We start from the raw sequence: 17,776 nt of genomic DNA, 5'->3' as shown, positions 1-17,776 counted from the left end.
GGAAACAGGCATAGACAGGTGTACGCCTATCCGTATAATATTTGACAGTGTGTTTCAAGCTAAATATGGCCGTCTCTGTTGATAGCCCAGGTCGGAACCCGAACTGAGCATCATTCAACTTTACATGTTTGGTAAAATGTGAGTTGAGCACACTGTCAAGTACCTTGGCAACGATGGTAGCCAAGGAAATTGGTCTATAATTAGTCTTATTTGCCATGTCCCCTGTCCTGTTTTTAGCTATAGGTACCACCAGAGTCTGCATCAGTCCATGAGGAAGGTATGCATGGCCTATACATAAGTTAAATAACATGGCCAACACGCGAGGTAAATGGATACCAGCATATCTCAGATGTTCAACACTGAGACCGTCATGGCCAGGAGACTTACCTCCTGTCATCTTTTTAATGGCAAGTTTAACATCTTTTGCAAGAATGAGTGTTGAAATGTCAGTATGACAGGCATCAATCTCCCGACATGGCGACCCCAGCGGAGACTTAATTGAGTAATAATCTTTAAACATATTGGCTATTCCTTTCGGACACGAGATACCATCGATACTTACAGGAATACTAGGTTTAGTGTTAGCAATATTTGTACACTTCCAAAAATTCTTAAAATCGGTCTTTGCATGGTGCTTGGCCAGTATATCCATCTTAATCTGTTCCTGATTATTCTGACACCACTTTAATTTACTTTTAAACTCTTTACGAGCTTGTGACATTTCATTAAATGTATCTGTATGCATTGGTTTACCACTGGATACCCATATTCCGAACTTTAGCCGAGCATTCCTATAGGCATCGCTCACGTGTTTATTCCAACCCGCCAGCAGCTTCTTACGTCTAAATTTGTTGGTCACAAAGGAGGACCGCGCAGCCTCACATAAAATATCTATAATATTTATATACATCTTATCTATAATTTGTTTGTGCTTATATACATTACAATGTTTACTACTACAATACTGAAACTCTTCCGGAAAATCTACATATTTTAACTTAGAATTACATATATTACGATACATATTAATTTGAGATTCATTCCTATTTCCCCAGTATATTTTATTACTCGGCGGTGTTTTAATTTGCGTTTTATGCAACACTATATTTAAATTACATTTAATGACTAGTGGATAGTGATCAGACCAATATATATCATGTTTAACATAAATTTCTTTTATACAAACAGCTGCTGCCTGAGTAACTACACAATGGTCTAACCACCTCTTACAATTATGTGCCTCACTTATAAAAGTAAAAGTGCCTTGCAAATTTTGGTGATTGAGATCTGCGCAAATCCATCTTTGCTCGTGTGAAAAATTCAGGAGCTCATCACAGAATCGCTCACCTGGATGCGCGTTAAAGTCACCTAATATAAACACTGATTCTACATTACTGTCCTGTATTATTGCACTAATTGCGCCTAAGCAGTCTGTAAACTCGGGTAGGTTGTCACTACACTCTACGGGCATGTATACACTGAATACCAACACAGAGCGGTCATTCAACGTTACACGTATTGCCGCGATTCGCGGATTTGCACACGATATCATTGATACACTTTGAAACACTGATTTGCGCCACAGCAGCGCAACACCTCCATATGGCCTGCCTCTCAGTACGCCAGCTGTAGTGTCAATCGCCGATGTGCCGGTACTCCCAAAGTCTGCGTGAATTGTATCAAGGAAAGGTAAGTCGTGTGGCATCAGCCACGTCTCCTGTAAGGCTATAATATCCGCGGAATCGCATAGTTCCTTGACCCCTTCAAATGATCTTTTTACATTTTTGCAATTGAACGATATGAGATGTGAATCGTAAATATCCATAATGTAAGAGTTAATCTATTCGCCGTCTGGTACGGTAGTTCTGTATGGCCTAAAACGCCTACAAGTGACGCCTTCGGGCCAAATACTCTCATTATTTAAAAATATATCTAACGCATTTCTATTTACGGTTATTTTATAAGCGTTATAAGGTTTTTCCGTTTTCATCTTAATTTTTTGAAGAGATATCTGTTGTTTTGTTTTGGATAATATGTATTCGGCAATATCATTCTCAGAGGTGTCTTTATGAACGTTCGACAAAAACATGTATGTTTTTATTTCGGCTGGTTTAAATTTATCATCTGGCCCGACAACTGCCTTCCCCTTAACTCCATTCTGCCTATTTCGATGCTTGCGTCGATGAAACTCCTTCCATTCCTGATCAGGCTCTGTCGCTTTCCATTCTCCTCCTTGCCGAACTACGTCCGCCATAGAGATTTTATTCAAATTATAATTGTCCAAAGTTGTGTTCTGTTTACTATTTCCATTTTGTGACAAACATTTTTGTTCCTCAATACTAATAATTTCATTTATATTATGAATAACGGGATTTGCATGCGCAACAGTGCAAATTTGTTCTTCTGCGCATACACTTGCACGCATTCCTGCGCTTGGGGGCGGGGCCTCCTCGCTCAAGCGCCGTACGAAGTTCAAGGTCGTGTCACTCGAAGCGCGTGCGACGTCAAATTTATTTGTAAATATTTCATTTTGTAATTGCTGCGGAGACAAATGCGATATTTTATTTCCAGATTGTTGGCTTCCAGACTTTATGTGATCTATATCCTGTTTTATAATATCCAACTGCTCTGTTGTGGCACTGAATTCTTTAAGATATTTTACCTCAGACTTTAAAACAATAATATCTTTTAACAATGCAGTGACATCAATGTGATCAAAGGTGATCGGAGGCAATTTATCCAGTACTCTGGCCACAAATATAGGTGTTTGGTCAGGATCTGTGGTCTTGAACATCGTAATTATGTCTTCAATCTCCTTTTGTTCCTTGTTTTTACGCCGCGAAACATTACGGGTACTTGTAGAAATTGACTCGAATAATAAATTTTTCGCATTCGTTATTTCTGCCGTGGTATATGCACTCACGCACAACCTAATTAAACTCTCTTCATCCATAATGCATATTTTGTTTTGCACAAAACACAACAATTCATTTATTATAATATTGCACTGCGTGCACTTTAACTTTTCGGAAGTCATTTTTGTATCGACACCCGAACGCTTCCGAGTTCGCGCGCTGACTGACTGACTGATTATAATGTTTAACAAGTAATTTGGAAGTTTTCGTAATTTGCCTCTTAACTTAGCAATTAGGTAATTTGTGATAATGATATTATCCTTGCGCATTTTCTGCTACTTATTAAGTGTTTTTTGTAGTACATATCAGACGAATACAAAAACGTTTATTAGTTTGGATCTCTATAATGTCTTTATTGTGCTGTTTTTAACACATGAAACTATAAAGAAGACATACAAACATTAACACATATCTTGAAATTTTGGTATTTCGGTAAAGTCTCCCGTATTCGGTCGGTGTATGGCAATGCATAGCAATTAATTTTATAATTTTTCATTATTATGAAACTTGACCTGCCAAGCATCTCCCACTACCTGAAGCGTCGACTCATCAAATCCACAAGAAACTTTATTACATCACTGATACTGTTATATGTGGAGAAGTGTACTGGTATGGATATAATAATGTTAGTACTAGTTAACGCGATCGTAAACTTATCGGTGATCGGAACAAAAAATCCAATGACCTAAAATAAACCATGTGCTGCAAAAATTTACTGCATTGAGAAAGAGATTCTGTGAATATCAGTGACGTGAGATGATACCATGACATTCACAACAACCGGGTTCAGGATAAGTTTAAAACGACCTCAAAATAAAATCTACGGTGTTCAGCTTCATATATTTTCGTAGGCAGAAATGTGGAGCACACGTCGAACAGGTATTACAAAAAGAAGAAAGTGGTAGACTTTTCCAGATGTAGGTCAGAAAAAAAAGTTTTTAGTTATTTTTAGACACTAATGAAAGCCTCATGTAGAGTCCAGACATCTCTTTCTCTCTTTCTCTTATAGATATAGTCGATGATTCTGTCTTGCAGACACGTAGAATAAATGAAAGGTCCTATTAAGGTACTCTTTTGAAATAAATACCACTTTATCTTTACCCAAGTCTGAAAACTTCAATATTGGGATCATTAGTTCTTGAATTAATTTCCTAACAGTGTAATATGAGTAGGACTCGAACACTAATTTCGTTTCATGGTTAGTTAACACGCGTTGTGGTTTTAACTTAGTGAGCGTTTTCCAATATTGCCTAATACAATTTCCAATGTAGGTGTGTAAACCATTCGCTATTAGATTCGAATTTAGCGTTCTATTCTATGTTTAGTATTAGGACTATATTTCCCTGGAGGGGTGATAGAAATGTGGAATAGTATAATTAGGTATCATTAAAACCTATGTCATACTTGATAAAGGACTGGAATTTGTACGTATTGAGATAGTAATACAATCTGGTTAAGCACGAGATGAGCGAGCCTTGTGTGAGCTTTTGAAGCAGAATATTTGGTAGAGCTAAGCATTGCCATGCACCGACCAAATGTGGAAAAAGTAGAAAGTAGGCGGTTCAAATTTAGTAAATAAGAGTCTGACACGAGCCGCTGTAAGACTGTATCGTTTTAGTTAGTCTAAAAAAGTTATTAGAAATGACATAAAAGATTGGATCAATGCTGGCTCTATGTTAGTACTAAAAATAGGACTTTCGCCCAAAGGCGAATAGATATGATAGAATCGGATTTAGTTGCGGTTTGGGGTCGGCTTCTGGTCTTACCGGATTTAACTGGATATCGTATTTTACATAGAGTGGTTCTTCCTATATAACCTATTTTGCTGTAGCACAACAATCAAATTTAAATTCAATGGAAACTAATACCTGAATTATATCGACTCTACAATGTAAATCACGATACAGCTGTGTGACGCGATAGACAATTAAAATATTCAAGTTGACAGCGTGACGCCCATGAATATTCAATAGTCAACTGTCACGAATTATTTGCGACGATTTTACAGAACCACATGTAGAATTTAAATTTTGGTATAAATACCAAAAATCTAAATAAATTAGATAAATGGCAAATCAAAATGGGGTGATCAACATTAGTTTTGAAAGAAAAAAGTCTGTGTTCTATAAAGGTTTTCGAGTTATGACAACTAATCTTGGAGTCTATTCAACTAAAGCCAAACATACATTTAGTTTTAAAAATTATTCATTTGTTTTCTAAAACAAATAAGTAAACAAAACTTCAAACGCAAAAACCTCTTTTACTTACATTCTATTTTCAAAAGCTTCAAAAGGGTTCCTAAAAATATTTAAACTCTTGAATTAAGCCATGTTCAAAGGAAGCAAACAATATCTAGTCGACTAAATCGACCACTTTACCTGAACTCTACTTTACCCTGAAATTCCCTTTCAAATTTTCCCTTTTCTTAAAAGTATTAGTTTGGGTAGAGGTCATAGATATTGGAACGGAAACTTATGAACAATTTTTTAGAAAGCTTGGTCCATACTTTCCGTATTTTCCGTAGAAAGGGGATGTTTTCACACAACATTTCCTGAGTCATACTTAAATTACACAGCGGAATACTTACTAGTATTTATTGAAATCGTCTGACTAGTTTCGGACCCAACCAAGGCCCAAAGTTTTAAAATCCAGGATGTATCTCATTAACAGTGGGATGATATATTGTATAGTGTGTTAAGAAACAGTTGACGCAGTCATATGTATGTGTTTTTTTTGCATATAAGTGACTTGCACTTTACTGGTTTATTCATATATAGTCAAGATAGAGTCCAAATAGCAAAATGCGTTGACTACGTAGAAACGAACAATTTCTATCTCAGCAACAGAAAACAGGTATTTTTATTCCAGCTGAATTAAAGATTATATCACAAAGAATCTAGACGTGTAGACTGTAGGCTCATGAAAAGTTTCAGAAACGATGGCTTAGCACACTTCTAATACACTTTCAAAAAAGTCTTTCTTCTCAAAGGGATCATGGTAATGTAAGACTACTTAGAAGCTGCTCCTCGTTTATTTATTAAGCATTATGCCCACAAAATGGCAAGAAAATACTTTGAAAATATAATGTTTTTCGTCGCCATTCTATAATAACCTTGTGCTCTCCTTTTTATTAGTACGCACTTAAGGAGGAGATTATCGTCGTAAGTATTTCTTATTCAGTTGAATTCAATTATAAAAATGAAGTGAGAGTTGTAATAAAAACGAATACATGTTAAAATTTCTTAACATTGCGATATTATTAAAAAGAAAAGTGTAACTGAAAATGATTATGAAGAAAAATAAATGGAGCAATTTTCTTTGTATTTTTTTTTCGAGATACGAAATCCCGTCAAATGCGAGTTGGACTCGAACACTTTGCTTCGAACAAATAGGCTAAAGAAAACCAAATTGCAACAAGAATTAGCCACCCATCAAATCTATGGCAGTATTTTTTTTAGTAATAGCCATAACTGGAATACCTACTTGCCTAAAGTCTATAAACCAAACAGATAAAAAGGCTTAATGTTTCTAAAATTTCTATAATTTTTGTAATTTATAATTGTTCCTATTGAAACCTTGATTTCACCACTATCATTATAAAAGTCACATAACCACAGTCTGAATCTACGCATGACACCTCCATATAGAATCCACAAGCTACTTACATCTAAAACATGTCTATATGATGTCCAGTAACAGGTGGTGCCACCTGCCGACAATTTACAGGTTCATCGAAACTTTTACACGAAGCTACTTGGACGGGTTTCGGTATCCTTTAAAACAATTTTCTACATGACTTGTTTTTATCTTTAGCGGAGAGTATCAGTTCGGGTGAAGCAACGTCTCGTGTTTTAAAATAGCTTCATACAAGTTTGTCGTGATATAGTTATTGGAGAGTTCAAAAGAGTTAATATAAATTTAATTGATAGTTCGTAACTGTTTGTAATGAAGTCAAGTGAATAATACGCCAAATCTCAAAGTAATATCTTTGCGATTGTAGAGACGTAAGAGCTCTACATAGCATAGAGTGGCGTCCTTCTTCCACAACTGCAAGAATGGTGCTTTAAGACGTTGTGCTAGGCCAGTAGCAAGGCTTTTTAACTGCCTTTTTTTCATGAAACTAAGTTGGTTTTGTTTTCTGCTCATACCGGTACTCTATAATACTCTACATGCATTTAATATGTGTTGATATTAAAAACGTTGCAGTTTCATTTTCTATGCATCGTTAAGTTTATGTATTGCATTTTGATTCAATAACCATCAAACTTTTTTGTACTTCTATTTTATAATCGTGAATGTTTGTAAGGATGTAAATTATGTTTGTTATTCTTTTACGCAAAAGCTGATAAACGAATTTTGACTCACAGATAGATTAAAACCGAAATTATTTATAGAGGATAGGGTAAAAAGCAGGGTTATTCTCGGCTCTGACATTCCTAGAAAAATATATTTGTTAAAGTAAAGTAAAATTGTACTAAAAAAACACAACACAAATGTTTCCCATTCGTCGCTACTTAATTTCGCATTGACCTTGACCAGTAGTAGAACTGGAAAAACGTATTATCAAACCTCTTTCGTGCTACTAATCGTTTAGAATAACCCTATTTTCTTGCTTTCTAATTTGGTTAACTGCATAGCATTGTTGATATCAGCTGGTTCTATTTTGAATGTAACCCAATTTCGTTACTGTTTGTATTAAATTCTTGGTGGAGATAATAAAGTTCAGATACGTAAATAATAAATTTATTTAAATACATAAATTATCTTAAATTTTCCCTAAATTAATGATTAACACAAAGAGACACTACTACCTAAACTTAAATGTTTATTCTGGTTAAAAAAAGACTATATTTAAATTAGTGTCTCTATTCTATTGTCCCTGGGGTCTATTATCAAAGCATTTAGTTGTACGTTAACTGTAAGTGTTTTTCCCGGCTGGTGAAATTTCGATCGAACCCACTAAACACTCAAAGTGTTAAAATAAACCTTTCTTGTCAAAGGAAGTGGCTCACGACGACATCATTTTTCTAAGAATTCTTACAATAAAAACCTTTTTACCACATTTTGTTATTTGAGAAATATTTTTAATTTGAGATTATTTTTCTTTTGAGTTTACTGTACTATTTAAACTCTTAATTGTGTTCAGCGACAGTGGAACTTTCACTGTAATAAAAAAAATGTTAGCCTTTCATACTGTTTGCTTAATTTATTGTCCATTGCGTAGTTTAGCTTGAACCACTCTTAGGTAATCAATGACGTCTTTCAGGGTACTTGAAAAAAAACCTTAACTATGTTCTATGTTCTAACCAAAAAAAACCGAACAAACTTGCAACGAAAAAACTAGATTCATCGGTTTATATAGCAACGAAATTCTGACCTCCTCAAATCTTTAATCTACACAAGTACACAACTAATCACTCCTATCAAAGTATTAGTTAAAACTAGTTAGATCCAAACTGTTACATGGGCGAAGGCAAAAGTTTAGGCGCGCCAATTAGGCTCACTTTATTGACAGCTGTGCGGTACATACGATCTAATTAACCGCTCTAGGTTTACGTTAAATTAGCAAGTGTTAATTAAATGGGATTTTTAATTTGTTTCGTGACGTATATGGGAGTGCCTGGGAATGTAACGTATATGGGAAAATAAGAATGATACGATTGAAGAGAGAATGGAAATTCCGTTCCAATGTTGTGTCAGTAGTTCATTTGATGTAGGTAAATATATTTTTGTCGATTTTTACTTTGAAACCGAGCTTTTAGTCTAAAAATACTCACAGAGCAGAGTACCACTAGGTACTTTTTCCTAACTTATATTATTATTATTATTTATTTATCAGGAACAATATACATTGTGTTTGATACATTACATTACATACATCATCATTATTAATATTAAAATAAATTCTCAAGTGAGCATGCAGCAATAATATTAAATGAAAAAAGATTAATATAAACAATAACAAAATAAAATAAAATAAAGTGATGCGATCACAGGTTAAGCTATGCTTGACGCGGTTGGTCTGTAGATGGGTGACCATCTTTGTCATAGCGAGTTTCTCCGTGTTTCGGAAGGCACGTTAAATTGTGGGTCCCGGCTGTTATTCCTATATCTTTGACAGTCGTTACAGGTAGTCAGAAGCTTGAAAAGTCTGACAGCCAGTCTAACCAAGGGGTATCGTGTTGCCCAGGTAACTGGGTTGAAGAGGTCAGATAGGCAGTCGCTCCTTGTAAAACACTGGTACTTAGCTGAAACCGGTTGGACTGGTAGCGGACCCCAACATAGTTGGGAAAAGGCTAGGCCGATGAATAATGGTAAACAAAATACTTGAAAAGCAAAAGAATTCTTAAAGTAAAACTGTTTTTGCGTTTCTTAACCCTTTCTTTGAGACAAGTTCAAGTTTCAAAACAACGAATTAAACGCCGCTGGAGGTTGCAAGGAAATTAACTTGGAATTGATTTCGGGCCGTTAAGTGCCTTAACTTTAATTTAGCCTATTAATACTTTTGTTTGTTGCCACGTTATTCTGAGTACCATGACGAGTATTGCTTACTTTCTACTGAATTTGGTTATAAATAGGATCATCAAAATTTAATTATTGCCGTCTTAAAAATATCGTAAAAAATAAAAAGTGTAACTGCACAAGTTATTCGGTGACAGGTTAAACTACGCTTTGGTAGAGTCGGACCGTAGATGAAAGACCATCTATGTCATAGCGAGTTCCTCCAAGCTTCGGAAGGCACGTTAAAATATGATTCCCGGCTGTGATTCACACATCTTTGACTGACGTTACAGATAGTCAGAACCTGAGAAGTCTGACAACTGGTTTTACTAAAGGGTATCGTGTTGCCCAGTTAACTGGGTTGAAGAGGTCAGATAGGCAGTCGCTCCTTGTAAAATACTTGTGCTTCAACTCAGCTGCTGGGAAAAGGCTGATGATGAATATCTAAGATTCAGAATATTAAATCTGAGTCTTTTGCTAAAATTTATTTGAAGGCTAACGCCGACGAATTTCTTGAATGTATTGAAATGTAAAATCAAAGTCACGTTACTTGTGACGAGAAGGAATGTCATTCCGGTACATTTGATGTCTTCTATTCGTATTGTAATCAAATGCGTTGTTACATTTTAAAGTCCTCTGATGTCCTTATATCCCTAAAATAACCGACACTAAAGTTCTTCAATGATTATATAACATTTTACAGAAATAGAAATCCATGTTTCAAATCAGCGCTCGGGTGATTTTTTTTGCCCGTGTGCCCTTATTTTGTGTCAAACATTTTGTATATTATACCATATTAAAGTATCATATATTATACCAAAGTATATTATTTTAAGGTCTGAACGGTACCCTCTTCTAGTTGTATTAGTCATGTTACTTCGGCCTTGCTGTGCCTCTACGCCGAAAGTTTATTAGTCACTTTACATGCCCTTTAAATATGTATACATCAGTACTTGAAGTGGACGACCATACATATCAAATTAGTTTTTAAAACTTACGACGGGAGAGCCTTTACCAACTTGAGAAATTAAACACGAAAATGGACTTTAACTGTAAAGGAATAAAGCGCAATCAAATTATTGACATACTGAGATTTATCTGCCTAACAGAAAACTTCATATAAATTGTTAAGACTAAAAATAGTATGAATATCAGTAAACATTGTCAATATACTGTCAAATTAATAAAAAAAGTTAATACAAATTGAACTAGTAATTGAGTAAGGTCTGCCTTGACAGCTATTCCCATAAGTTGCCCCTAACTTTTTTATTTACGTCAAGCCCGGATACAATTGTTTATTGAACATAGTTTTTCTTATCGGCAAGATGCTGAGTAACTGTTATTATTTATTGAAAGACGTTTCAGAACTTTATTCATTATTTTTTGGGGAAGGGACCTTGAAATATATACGATTAATGGTGTATTGGTCCCGTTGTTGCTTTTACCTTGGAAATATGAAAGACTGATTGAACAAAGAAAAGAGTATTTGACAGAGACAAAGAAGTCAGACAGATTTTTAAAAATGAATACGAATTTTTCATTTTTCCCATCACTAAAAAGTATTAAAGATAACAAGCAGTTATGTTTGGTGGAGAGGGCTAGTCACTAGGCTTCTTTCCTAGGCTTTTCCCAAAACTATATTATCCGGTTTCAATCTTACGATAGGTACATGTTGTATGTTTTGTACATGAAGCGAATAACAAAGGTTTGGTGCACATCGACATCAAATCCATAATTTGAATTGATAAGTACTTTTACTTCAGACTTTTTGCCCTTTTCAACCTACTACCTAAATATTTATAATAATCGTCATCTTCTACATCTATAAAAGTGAAAGCCGGCACCCCGCAGCGCTGCGGCTTGCTTATTTATTACAACGTAACATCATTCCACACCGGGGCCATTCGTTTTAATGACCTATTTCTACCGAATAACTATAACGCACGCATTTTCCATGTATACACGAAGAATGAGGAATTTTTAATTTTTTTGTCAAGTATATTTTGGACGTGGTGTGAGACTGTTATTAAAAAACGTAATAGTTTTTAAATTTTAGTAGTTTGGTTATTTGGGGTTTCGTACCTGAAAGGTAAAATAGAACCTCCTTATTAAGGCCTAGAACATTGCCAACCCGTCCGACACCAGGCTAATACTTCATGGAGCGTGATAGCAGGAAAATTTTAAATTTTCCAAGATTTTGTATTTTTTTTTACTTCACTAAAAACATTTTTTTAAGCGGGGTTAAGACAAAGTTGTAAAACTAATTAATTTTAAAAGTGTATTTTTTATACACTAACGTCGGGAACTAAAATTAAACCGCGAAGAAATCCGTAAAAGTAGTTTCATTTCAATGTCTAACATTCGCGTAAACCTAAGAAACCACTATGTATTTTTTATGTTATTACATTATTTGTACGGAACCAATGCCACGAGTCTCACTCGTACTTGACTGGTTTTAAGTCAAATATAATGTTTAGGATGTGACCGATATACCTCCATTACAACAACAACGTAACATGTTTTAAAATGTTAGTAAAAGTGTGTGTTTCCTTATTGTGGGTGTGTTCGAAGATTTTTATCACGAAGTCACTACAATCCTCTGTGGGGTAAACACAGGTGTGGACTTTGTTTACCAAAAACATCGAGTTTTAAGATACAGCATACTGCTTCGAATTCAAAATTAAGTCAGGCATTAAATATTTTTTTAAATGAATTAAAATTACTGATTTTGAAAGTAAGATACTCGTATATCACAACATTCGCATGTCATTTTAATAGTTCGCTAGGGTCGGACTACCTTGAGAAGGAATATCAGAGTTTTTGAGGTAGGACGAATGGACTCAGTTTGGACTTCCCGCGCTCGGTTCATGCAGCTTACTGCCATATATCTAGCAAAAGCGACTGCGAACAGAGCATATAGGTATGATAGGTATAGACCATACCAATTACCTATTACAATCACCACGCAAAAACACACTAGGCCAGATGTGCCGCAAATCAGACCTCACTTATAACAAGCCTTGGCACTTATTCTAAGGTTGTGACTTAGACCTTATCATATTTATTGACTGCAACTCAACGAAAAATAAAAGCAAAAACATAATTTGATTATAAATTAAAAATAAATACTTACTGCTGGGTGTTTAAACGATTCAGCTGAATTTAAATAATTAATTATTTATCAACGGCGGATAAACTTGCAAAATTAATACACTACAAATAGGCAGAATGAAAATACGGTAACTTAATTACAATGCAATGAATTTCAGCCGAACAAAAGAACCTCAATACGAAACAGCACAAATGTCAAATTACATTTTGAATAATTAATTCTAATTGAGCACTGGTTATTATAACGATAATTACAAAAATATGTCAAAATTACATCCAATTATTTCATACTGGCCAGTAATAATATGTCAGAGAGCGGACGTATTGACAGCTGGTATCGACGTTCGTTTGTTCTATTCCTTTTTAAATGGCCGGCTTTATGGCTTCTTTTGTTTCGAAATTTGCGGCGGATTTAATTTGCTGAATGGGAACTTTGTGCAGCATTTCAATTACACTAATTATTGTGCTATAATGTTAATTTTGGAGTATTACTATTCAAGTATTTTTCATAATTCGACTACGTAGAATGGCAGTTTTACTAACGGCTTCCGAAGTATGGCTTTGTATCCTTTTGTCGCAGAGGGTTCCGCAAACACTCAAGCACAAGACAGCTAGACTCTCAACAAGCATTCGTCGATCACACATTATTGCTAAGCTGACACAGTTTACCTGGCTGTTCGTCAAACCTGCCATGATTCGTACATATAAACAAATTTCATAATTTCTGATTATCAGAAACCATATTTAAAATCGGACTCATACATCCCATATTCATCCGATATTTAATACGGCAACCAGTATCTAACCATAAAAAAACCTAAGTAAATAAAACCAACATAACTTATTACAATACTAGCTGTTGCCCGCGACTTCGTCCGCGTGGTTAGAAAATATAAGTTATCATTTATACCTGCCCTGTTTTTTCCACATTTTTCATTGTATCTTCGCTCCTATTAGTCGCAGCGTGATGGCTTATAGATTAAAACCTTCCTCGATGAATGGTCTATTCAACACAAAAAGAATTTTTCAACTTGGACCATTAGTTCCTGAGATTAGCGCGTTCAAACAAACAAACAAAGTCTTTAGCTTTATATATTAGTATATATAGATTTGTTCCGAGAGTTTTATATAAAAGCGTTCTGTAATCCGTATTACCAATGTTGCTATAAATAAAAATGGCTAAGTATAAGTGGTCGTCCAATGATAAATAATAAATGACAAAGTAAGTGCAAGTACCCACTTGTCTCTTATCCTAAGCTTTGCTAATTTAGAATGAGCTATTTTCGTTTCAATACCGAAATCTATTAGGTCCATAATAAGTTATAATTTTGTCTGATCAAATATTTTAACTTATATAGAAAGCACATAGTGAGTTAAAAAAAAGTAAGAAGACTAAAATTTTGAGGTAAATTACGGAAATAATAAACCTAGGGCGCTAAAAAAGGTAGGTATCCGTTAGGTAGATTTAAAAAGAATATTGTAAATTATATCATTAAAAATTACAAAGATAAAATTATATAATATATAATTATATATATTAATAATTATACTAATAAGTCGTCAACAACGACACACAAAGATTGAACTAAATGTTTTTAACTTTAATTTTTGTTACGATTTCTTTAGACAAATAACCAAATCTTCAGATTTCTTTAATTTGAATTTTGTTTAACGTCAACAAAAATATATCAGCAGCATCTTCAAACAATCTAACAAGAATCCAAAATCAACCACTGGACTTACTGAAAACAATACTGCCAATATTAAACCGAAATATCAGTTACATGGAAACAAGAGTTAGATATTAAATATCGATTAGATTATCGCCATTCATTCGAAACGATTGCTCTTTGAAGTCTTACTGTACGGTTCCCAGTAATAATTACTATGTTCCGTAGTATTTCATAGTTTACAATTAAAAAGTCTAATTGAACGTGGACTGGCTGAAATATTAACTATTTGGTACAATTTAAAAAACATTGATTGTAAGAAAAAAATATAAACTTATTTTTTTAACATTAACATTTGAAAATAGAATCAAATTGTTGTCTTAAGTACTTTATCGAATTTGGATACGTTCAAACAATTAAAAAATAAACTAAATGGTACAAATTAAAAACACTGGTTGAAAAATAAAAGAAAAGAATAATTTTCACATTTGAAAATAGAATCAAATTGTTGTCTTAAGTAATTCACGGACATTGGATAACGTTCAAACATTTTATTTTTTCTTTTCAAATGTTTTTCTCAAGTAATGTTCTTAGTGTTCTATTTATAGATCTTTGTTTATTGCTTTCCAAAATACTAAAAAAATAATTGTAAAAAATAATGCTACAAAAACTATAAAATGGTAAATAAGATGACGAAGACATTTGTTATGACTGTTATTTTCCGGTTTTTACACAAATATAATACTAAGACACATATTGACTGTCTAAAGACATTCTACCACTAAGACTGCAACAATTTTAGTTTTTCTCGACCCGTTGACACAGGTTAACTTCACAATACTTTGAAATGAAACTCGATAAGTATAAAATGAAACCGGGCTCAAAAGTGTAACAAGCGGCAAGAGACTAGCTTCCTCTTATATGGATGTATCGGTCAAAGTGTATGAAATAGTACACTTTTACTTGATCCCCAAGGGGATACAAGCATGTTAGACGGAGTATCTTTTCAATATGATATGTAAAGTGTGTGGTGTTTGTTTTAGTTGTTGTAAATTTAAGTGCGGAAGTAGTTTATTGGGTAAAATTGTTATTTTGATTTTAAAATGAAAATGCATGTAGAAAAATGTATGTCGAACTCGTGATACTGAGAATTCCGTAAATTTTCGAATAAAACTGGTCACGCTTCAAACTAGGGTACCAATAATTGATTATGAACTAATTGATATTGAGTAAATAAACAGATTATGTAAAGATTTCCACTTTCCGGCTATTACGGTTCTGAAGATAGTCTGGTTTCAGCGTTCCGTTTTTAGTGTTTTTACCGTTTGGATGCAGAACCCTAAAAAATACCGGCAATCTTAAAGATAAAGCTCTTGGTCAAAAACACAAAAAAGGCTGATTAAACCTCGTTAACCTAAAAAAGCTATTAATACCTTCTCTCTTCCGACTGTATTACGACATACCTACATAGATCGCAAACAAACTGTAAACATCATAATCATTTAACAGTACTATCCCCTAACATTTTAACAGCATAACTCCGTTGCCGTGCCAAATGTATACCGTTCCCATTTATTATTATTGTTGTCATAATGATTCAAATCATTGAATTAAACTGAATACCAGCTGTTACATTCGCTGGCGATAGGCCATTTGTAATGTATGCATCACTGGTACAGTTTGCAGTTTTGCATGTTTATATTTAATTTTATGGTGTAAATAGTAATTTTATGTATTGTTTATGCATGGTTTGCTTGATGACCCGTCGAATTTTGTATTGCCTGACAGTCGATGATAATAATATAGACAAGAATTAAAAAAAGGGACACTCATGTCCAAAAAGGCTGAAAAGTAAATAATTTGGATGAAGAATTTACTACCGTAGAAACAGTTACTTAGCTTTTGATAGCTGTAATAAAATACTCATTCGTAGAAATTCAAACTGTCTAAGTATCACGATTCATGAGATGAGGGCCTTGAGACGAAGGGACAGACAGAGACGATTAGTAATGTAAGAATTAAAAACACTTAGCTATCTAATAATATACAGAAAATGTCCAAAACACATACATAACAGAAAATATGGACTCTATAAAACCTACAAACGCGATAATACATGAATTGCGAATAAAAAGAACATTCAAAGCAGTTTTCAAAACATAAAAAAAAAACCATTATCTTCCTGATTAACGAATCCCTTTAGCAAATTGTAATGCAATAATTCCCTGCCATTAGATTACCCCATCATCTATAATTAATCAACCATCGACAATAAAACCCAACCTTTTTGCAAAACCATAAACAATTACAGACTAAGGTAACCTTTTAAAAGCAAACAAAGAATTGTCAAAGACAAAATTGCGCGGGAATAAACAGGTGAAAACAACTCTATAATTTAATTTACATTACCGAATCAAAGTGAATGAAGTTCTATTAATAAGTACCAAGGAATTTAGATCAAAGGATATTAAAATTATAGTGTTGACTGTACTAATTATAGGTGTAGTAAGAAACAATGACTTAAGTCGTAAACCTTTCTATTTTGGAATAGTCCCTAATTTTACAATTTAATTGATATTAAATTATATTCAATTGTCTCGAAAAATTACATTTTTTTTATTAGTAAGTGTCAAAATATTCAAAATATTCTTACTCCTGGCTAGGTGAGGCAGATAATTTTAGTAGATTTGTCAATTCCTAAATGTAAATTTATCAAAAGCTGCTCAAAATTCGTATGAAGAACGATTATTTATTTTATATATTATTTAACTTAATTTTTACCAGACAGATATCTATTTTCGTTCTCAAAAGGAGTATCCAAACTATAATCAAACTATTAGGTTTCGCTAAAACAGGTCCAAAATTTAAATTTAAATTCCGGCATTCAGGAATCAAACTCCTTTAATTCTCCAAAAGAGCAAGTAATACCATTTGGTATTACTTGCAATATATAACTATATAAAGCTGGAGAGTTTGTTTGTTGGTTTGAACGCGCTAATCTCAGGAACTACTGGTCCAAATTGAAAATATATTTTTGTGTTGAATAGACCATTCATCGAGGCAGGCTTTAGGCTATAAACCATCGCTATGCGAAAAAAACAGGGCAGGTATAAATCATAACTTATATTTTCTACCCACGGGGACGAAGTCGCGGGCAACAGCTAGTACAATACATGTAGATTGTTAAGTTAAGAAAACAAGGCAAGCTACTACGTTGTTTTATTTCACTCCTGAATTCAGTCGAATAAATAAATTAACACTCCAATACGGCTTTCTTGACCGTACGAAATTATCCTGCACTGAGAAGAATATACGAACTACATGGTCGATTCGATAGACCAACAAAAGATGTGAATGAATGTGAAAGGTGTGATACATCCACTCAAGTGTTAGTAACTACTCGCCGGAGCTGCTCCAACCACATTTATTATGTTAATTTTAAAGAATAAGAAAACAATAATAAGAGTTTTCTTTAAATTGATACTAGATACTAGATTTTAGTTATGGGCCGACTTGGAGCCTACGTGCGGAAAAGGTAGCCCATCACCAGTGACCAGTTGTATTAGTTAGCCGTCTCAA

This window comes from Trichoplusia ni, chromosome 7 (assembly GCF_003590095.1).
Source record: "Trichoplusia ni isolate ovarian cell line Hi5 chromosome 7, tn1, whole genome shotgun sequence".
NCBI classification, from domain to species: domain Eukaryota; kingdom Metazoa; phylum Arthropoda; class Insecta; order Lepidoptera; family Noctuidae; genus Trichoplusia; species Trichoplusia ni.
Note: the sequence above shows the minus strand (reverse complement) of the source record.